Source organism: Protopterus annectens, chromosome 3.part0 (genome assembly GCF_019279795.1).
Source record: "Protopterus annectens isolate FY-2018-M chromosome 3.part0, PAN1.0, whole genome shotgun sequence".
Classification (NCBI taxonomy): domain Eukaryota; kingdom Metazoa; phylum Chordata; order Ceratodontiformes; family Protopteridae; genus Protopterus; species Protopterus annectens.
Genome location: NC_056731.1, coordinates 1,766,782,469 through 1,766,790,584, shown reverse-complemented (window position 1 = coordinate 1,766,790,584; position 8,116 = coordinate 1,766,782,469).

Sequence of the window (8,116 nt, the reverse complement as noted above, 5' to 3'; positions counted from 1 at the left end):
AAAAGCCTCCAGACCAACAACATACAAGTTCAACAATATTCTATGTTAATATGTCACAGAAGTAAAGAACAGACTTAAAGTCTCAGACCTGAGACCTGATGGATAAAGTGCCTGAAGGCCTAAAGTCTAAAGTTCTGTGATATTGTCTAAGAACTGCAGCAAACTATTCTTAACAGAAACAAAGATTATGAAAGTAAATGAGTGTCAGTGAATCTTTTAGAAGTGGTCTAGAAAAGAAGAACAGGTGGCTAGCCCTGCTGTGGTAGTTAATTCATACCACTCACTTGCACACACAGTGTCACCTACAGCCAATTTAGAGTGTCTAGTCCACCTACTGCATGTTTTTAGAATGTGGGAGGAAACCAGAGCACCTGGAGGAAGCCCTCATGACCACAGGGAGAACATGCAGACTGTGCACAGGAGGCACCCCAGCTGAGAATCAAACCAAATAACCTCTTGCTGGTAGGTAACAATGCTAACCACTACACCACCATGGCCACCCAGTACAAAAAACTGGAACATGTAATAGAAAGGGAAAGATAAGAGATTTCTTAAAGAAGAAATGTGGTATTAAAGGAAACTTCAAAGTAAAAAAAGACTATAATAAAAAAAAAACATAGATGGAAGGGGCCTAACAGAAGCAGAAGATTTTAAGAAGAGGTGACAGAAAGATATAGAATAAGGTCAGTGACATCACTGATAGATATGAAGGCATGTTCTCAGACCTAGAGCCGTACATCCTGAGTAAGTTAAATGGCCTGGGTTCCAGAAAAGCTTGCTATTAACAAGGCTGCAAGAAGGGATGGAATTCCAGCTGATTTTTTTTAATTCCTGCAAAATGATGCTGTTATTATTGCTCAAAATTGGCCAGCATATTTGGAAAACACAACAGCAATCATTGCATTGGGAAAACTCAGTTTATAGCCCACCCCCCACAAAAAAGATTAATGCTAAAAAGTGCTCATTTGAGCTAATAATTGCACTTGTTTCTCAAACTAGCAAGTTAATGTGAAAGATCATGCAAGCTAGACTCCAGCAATGTATTGATCATTAACTATTAGATTTAAAAGATTTAGTAATAAACGATGTATGCTTCTCACACAGGTAAATGCTCTTGTATAACCAGAACTTGTACGACAATAAAATAAATATGCTGAACAAGAGCAAAGCAAGGCAAAGTTCAAGTATTTATGATTAAATATTTATTTGCAGAGAGTTGATAATGTAATAGCTTCATCAGATCAAACATTCTCAATAAGACAGACTACTTAAATACAAAAAGAGACATTTCATCCATTCAAATCAGCCAATCAACAAGTCACAATGATTAGACCTTATTAAAATTTAAAACAGCAATACAGAAATATGGCACATAAATAAACCTATTATATAGTGAGCCTATTTATATCAATCTAAAATGTTTCCCATACTTATTCTAAAACTATATGTATATATAAAAAATATATGTGTGTATATATATATAAATATTAGTAAATATGTATAAATATGTAATAAAATTATACGATATGTATAATATATACTAAATTCCATATAAAATATATATAAAATCAGATGTGTGAATACATATTAAATATTGAAAAGTCTATAATTGTATTACGTGCCTAGAATTATTTAATATGTCTGCATTGTCTAAGTGTAGGTTTGATAGATACTTTGTCATTTAATCCTGAACCTCTGTCAGCTTTTAACAGAATAATCCAGTTGTTTTCCTTTTCTTCAGTGCGTGTTATTATGTTGCCCCCTCTCACATTGGGCTCAATTACTTCTAATACTCTAAACTGAAACTTGTGGTGAGTATTATGTAGGGCAGTATGCTTCGCTAAAGCATTCTGCATGTTATTTCTCCTAATGCTATAAATATGCTCCCTTATCCTGTCACGTAAGGGGCGATTCGTTTTCCCTACATAAAATGACGAACAGATTACACATACTGCTAAATAAACAACATTAGTGGTCATGCAATTTGCAGATGCTTTTATGTAAAACATTCTACCACTATCTGGATGATTAAACGCTGTATCACTATCAATGTAACAGCAGAAATTGCAATGTCCGCATTGTTCCGTGTGACCCAAATTCATGGGGCATTTGTCTTTCTTGGGATAACACAACAGTCTCTTTAAGTTACTTCTGTTTCTATATACAAAAGAAGGCTTTTCACCAACAATCTGGTGAATATAGTCATCTGCCTTAAGTATGTCCCAATGTTTATCAATAATTTTCTTGACCTCAAAAAGATCTGTCGTATAGTTAGTTGAAAATTTCACATTCAAAGGTAATATTGGATCATTGGATCATTGGTTTCGACAACATCTTGTGCCGGACCAAAGTATGGTTTATTTATAGCATTAGGAGAAATAACATGCAGAATGCTTTAGCGAAGCATACTGCCCTACATAATACTCACCACAAGTTTCAGTTTAGAGTATTAGAAGTAATTGAGCCCAATGTGAGAGGGGGCAACATAATAACACGCACTGAAGAAAAGGAAAACAACTGGATTATTCTGTTAAAAGCTGACAGAGGTTCAGGATTAAATGACAAAGTATCTATCAAACCTACACTTAGACAATGCAGACATATTAAATAATTCTAGGCACGTAATACAATTATAGACTTTTCAATATTTAATATGTATTCACACATCTGATTTTATATATATTTTATATGGAATTTAGTATATATTATACATATCGTATAATTTTATTACATATTTATACATATTTACTAATATTTATATATATACACACATATATTTTTTATATATACATATAGTTTTAGAATAAGTATGGGAAACATTTTAGATTGATATAAATAGGCTCACTATATAATAGGTTTATTTATGTGCCATATTTCTGTATTGCTGTTTTAAATTTTAATAAGGTTTAATCATTGTGACTTGTTGATTGGCTGATTTGAATGGATGAAATGTCTCTTTTTGTATTTAAGTAGTCTGTCTTATTGAGAATGTTTGATCTGATGAAGCTATTACATTAGCGAAAGCGCTTATCAACTCTCTGCAAATAAATATTTAATCATAAATACTTGAACTTTGCCTTGCTTTGCTCTTGTTCAGCATATTTATTTTATTGTCGTACAGATTTAAAAGATTGTTTTAAAAGGGACAGTGGCACCACATATTAAATTGTCAAAATTCCCAGGAAAATATTGAAAGCAAGGGAATTCCAAAGAGACATGTCTTGGATTTATCAACTATTCTAATGCATTTGACACTGTGTGCCATAGCAAACTATGGCAAGGTCTTAGATAAATGGAAATGCCAGGCCACCTTATTTGTCTCCTGAGGAATTTGCATGTAGGCCAATATGCAAAAGTTAGAAACAAATATGGAAAAACTGATCAGTTAAAGACTGGAAAAGCATGCTGTAATCCTAGTTATATGATTTATATGCTGAATGTATTATGTGAAGTGCTGGGCTGTATAAATCAGATGCTGCAATTAACATTTCAAGGAGAAATGTTACTAACCTCAGATATGCAAGTGATCCCACTCTGGCACTGAAAATAGAGTTGAAGTTCCTATTCATGAACATTAAAACTGACAGCAAAAATGCCACCTTGCTGATCAATATAAAAAAATCCATCTAGCTCATCAGGTTTTTGCAGATCAAAAGAGAAAAGGAGGAGGCAGTGATAGTTTTTTCTTTTTTTTGGGGGGGGGAGCTCAAACAATTCTCTGTATAATGACTGCAGCTGTGAAATGAAACAATATTGTTTGAGAAAAATGCTCTGGCAAATCTGGTCAAGGTTTAGGGTTACCACCTGTCCCACTTTGAGAGGGACAGTCCCTCTTTGGGCAGTTGTGTCCTGAAAAAAAATTGTAAAAATGGCAAATGTCCTGAGATTTTAGGGCAAAATTATTTCCTATATTTTATGTAATAGTTACATAAAACAGTTATTCTGCATCTGAACCACATACAAGTTATAAGAAACAGAATATCAGCTAAAATGCTACAAGAATAAGCTTTTATTTAAGCAAAAAAGGGAAGTTCTGTCCTTTGTACTGGCCATGAGTATGTTTTGGCCTGCAAAATCTGACGTTTGTACCAAAAATGTCCCACGTTGGGCATTTGAAAAGGTGGCAACCCTATCAAGGTTTTGTACAGCAAAGATGTCATACTGTTAAAAAATGCCATATAGTTGAAGTTGTATTTTTTACAAATAATAATGCACAGCTGTAAGAGCTGGACTATAGATAAGGCTGAGCACCAGAAAACTGAAGCTTTTGAACTATATTGTTGGAGAAGACTTTGGAAATTGCAATGCCTGTAAGAAAATTAAACCAGGCAGTACTTAAGGAAATAAACCATGACTGTGTTCACTAGAAGGGTTTGGTCTTATTGGGAGGTACTTATCATTACATGGAAGTTTCTGTTAGATGAAGTCTTCAAGTCAGCCTGTTGCTTTGTCATTAATTACCATGTCCATAAAGCCTCTGAAAAGTAGATCATGATCAACTAAGTCAAATGCCATGCTGAGCTCCACAAATGCAGAAGCTGGCAAATTAAATAAGAGATGGTGAAGGAGAATTATTTTTGTTATGATGTCCTGTAGTAAGATTTATTTGGTTCCAGAACTGTTTTACATCTGAGAGATTGTAGGTTTGTTGTGAATTAATGACAATTTTTTGGCAAGGTTGCAGAGCATTGAAAATATTTTATGATCAGAGTATAACTTGGATTGCTGCCACTGAGCAACGCCTCATCCCTGAGTTTAAATAGAGCTTTCACTTCTGAAGTCACCCATAGAAAAACTGTGATTTCAACAGTCTAGTTATTATGCAAAATACAGGTTTTGAATGTTTAATAGAATGGTGGCTGATTCCAGACATTGGCACATAAGCACTGGAGACCAGTAAATGGAATGTATGTGGCTATGTAAGCTATTCATCCTATTTTGTACTTTTGTCCAGAATTACACTTTTGTGGATGATTGCCACTGAGAGGAAAGAATGATACTAAAGGAGATGGAGCAGATGGGGCAATTGTCACTTAAGACTGAAAGGAAGTCCTTAATGTATAGTGTTGAATATTATAGCAATAACCCATGCCTGGGTGTGGGTAATGCTGGATTTACCCACGGTTGGTGTGGTTTGGTCACGAGGGTGAAGCCCGAGTGGCCAAAGACAACCGTGGGTAAATCCAGCATTACCCACACCCAGAAGTGGATTATTGCTATTATACAATGACATTATTTAAGAAAAAAAATAATTACTTTTCTTAAATAATGGCATTGTATAATGCCTCCTTGCTGCCCTTCCACAGCTGTCTGGTATTCTGCGGCAGTTCTGATGTACTGCGCATGCGTATGCTTACACAGTACATCAGAGCTATGGGCAAAAGCAACGGAAAAAGCAAGATCTCCGTTGCTTTTTACAAACTGCCTGGCTATGTTAAAGGAGTTTAACATAGCGAGACAGCTTTAAAAAAAGCAACGGAGAATCTCCGTTACTTTTTTTTAAAGCTGTCTCGCTATGTTAAACCCATTTAACATAGCAAGACAGTTTTGAAAAAAGCAACAGAGAAAGCAAGATCTCCGTTGCTTTTTACAAAGTGTCTTGCTATGTTAAAGGAGTTTAACATAGCAAGACAGCTTTAAAAAAAGAAACAGAGAATCTCTGTTGCTTTTTTAAAGCTGTCTCGCTATGTTAAACCCATTTAACATAGTGAGACACCATTAAAAAAAGCAACGGAGATAGGAAGATCTTCGTTACTTTTTGTAAAGCTGTCTTGCTATGTTAAACTCATTTAACATAGCGAGACAGATTGTAAAAAGCAACAGAGATCTTGCTTTCTCCGTTGCTGTAAAAAAAAAAAAAAGAGTTATACTAATGTAAAAAGTTTGGGCGACCGGACCTTTTTCCATTACTATAACTCTGATCTACATCCTGCACGCTGAACAATCACCGTGCACATTTTGGAATATTAATGGGGTGGTTGTTGTATAATGGTGGATATTACTTAGGACCAGATGCAGCAGGGACTGTTTATATGAACTAACATAGCCAGTGGAGTGACCCATAGTTTAGAGCACCATTAGAACTCCATGAATGTTTTTGGAGGGACCTTTTTGACTCTAGTGAACCTGAAGTGGGAAGATTGCAAACAGGTCTTTCAGTCCAGTGGATTACTTTCAGTACTTAATTTGAAGGTCTTTTTACATTCATGGTATTCAGTGGCAGATGCTACCTATCCAAGTAACATGGGGGGGGGCTCTGTTTTCCTTGTCTTACTGATTATTGCCTTTACATGAAGCCACTGAAGCTGTGCCCAAGGGGAGGCTTAAGTAGTTGGCAAACAAGGGTCAAAAATGGAGTCCATAGTAGGTAAACAAAAACACTGTATCATTTTTTCTGAAATTTGTGATAAGCTCCAATGGCTGCCTGAGCTAAACAAAACTACAAAATCTTTTGAACATTTGATAAGTCTTAGCAGTGCAAATGTTGTCTAGGGAAGGTTCTTTGGTAATGCAAGCATGGTCTTCTCTATTGTTGGGTGTAGTCACTCAGATTAGACTGCTTTCTTCATTATATACAGGCATAGCTTACTCTGAATGCCCTTCTCATCCTTTTGGAAGATGGCGGAAGGAATAACGGAGGCAGTTTTAGCTGAGGTAGATAAAATCCAGTTGCTGCTGACACACAGTCAGTCTACTTCTTGCATTTCAGTGCATGTGTTCCCTTAGTGAATCATCCAAGCTATTTTCATACACCACATAGGTTATACAATACATTCCTGGTTCGTTTGACCATTGTTGCAGATGTATAGAGGATGTAAATGAGTATTGGGTGCACATATCTGCAGCTTGTCCTGCAGTGTCACAATTCTGGACTGAAGTTAAGAGAGCTATACAGATAATCTAGTCAAACAGGATTCATATATCCATTTATGTAAAAGTTCTTAGTGTACTGGTCCCAACACAAATCCCATGGATCCAAGAAAGAAAATTATGATGACATGGAATTGCATCTACCAAAGTCAAAAAAGCATATTCTTTAGGTCATCCTTTTTAAACAGCATCTCTAGTCATTCCAGAAAGAGATACCTATAGCACTTTACTGATCCAACCTGTTATTGAATGTCACACTACATGCTGTAGCCTTTGAACATGTGATCAGAAACAATTTACAAGTTATGTCAGTCCCATACTAGAAAAAACATAGGGTTGGAAAAGGTGAACATTCAGAAATCTTTTAGGAATTGCCATTACACTTTGTTTCTTGTAGCTTATTTAGAGGTACCCTCCACCGGCTGGTCTAAAAGGTGATGACTGATCCATATCTGTTTGAAAATCATGCCTGTAGGAAGTTAACACCAGGTTTGGAAATGTAATATTAAATTAAATACCAGAGATAATGAAAAAGTATCAGATGCATTACACAATACATTCCAAGATTGTGGGGTAAGCTATGTCAGGCAAGCTGTTTGAAGGCTAGCAAATTATGAGTTTGACAATCAAACTTATGAGCATTGTGCAAACAAATACATTAAGCTAAATGATGCAGACCTTTGAAATTGTTCTTCCCCAAGACACTTAAGTTTTTTTTTTCAAAGATAGTTTGCTTGTGCACAACAATTTATTAATTCTATGTCCTGGGCTAGTAGAGGCGTTGTCCTTACCCTCTAATCAAATGTCTGTCACAATGAACCACAATACTCCCAGTGTTGTCACTGCAGAACACCACAATACTCCCAGCGTTGTCACTGCAGAACACCACAATACTCCCAGTGTTGTCACTGCAGAACACCACAATACTCCCAGTGTTGTCACTGCAGAACACCACAATACTCCCAGTGTTGTCACTGCAGAACACCACAATACTCCCAGCATTGTCACTGCAGAACACCACAATACTCCCAGTGTTGTCACTGCAGAACACCACAATACTCCCAGCGTTGTCACTGCAGAACACCACAATACTCCCAGCGTTGTCACTGCAGAACACCACAATACTCCCAGCGTTGTCACTGCAGAACACCACAATACTCCCAGTGTTGTCACTGCAGAACATCACAATACTCCCAGTGTTGTCACTGCAGAACACCACAATACTCCCAGTGTTGTCACTGCAGAA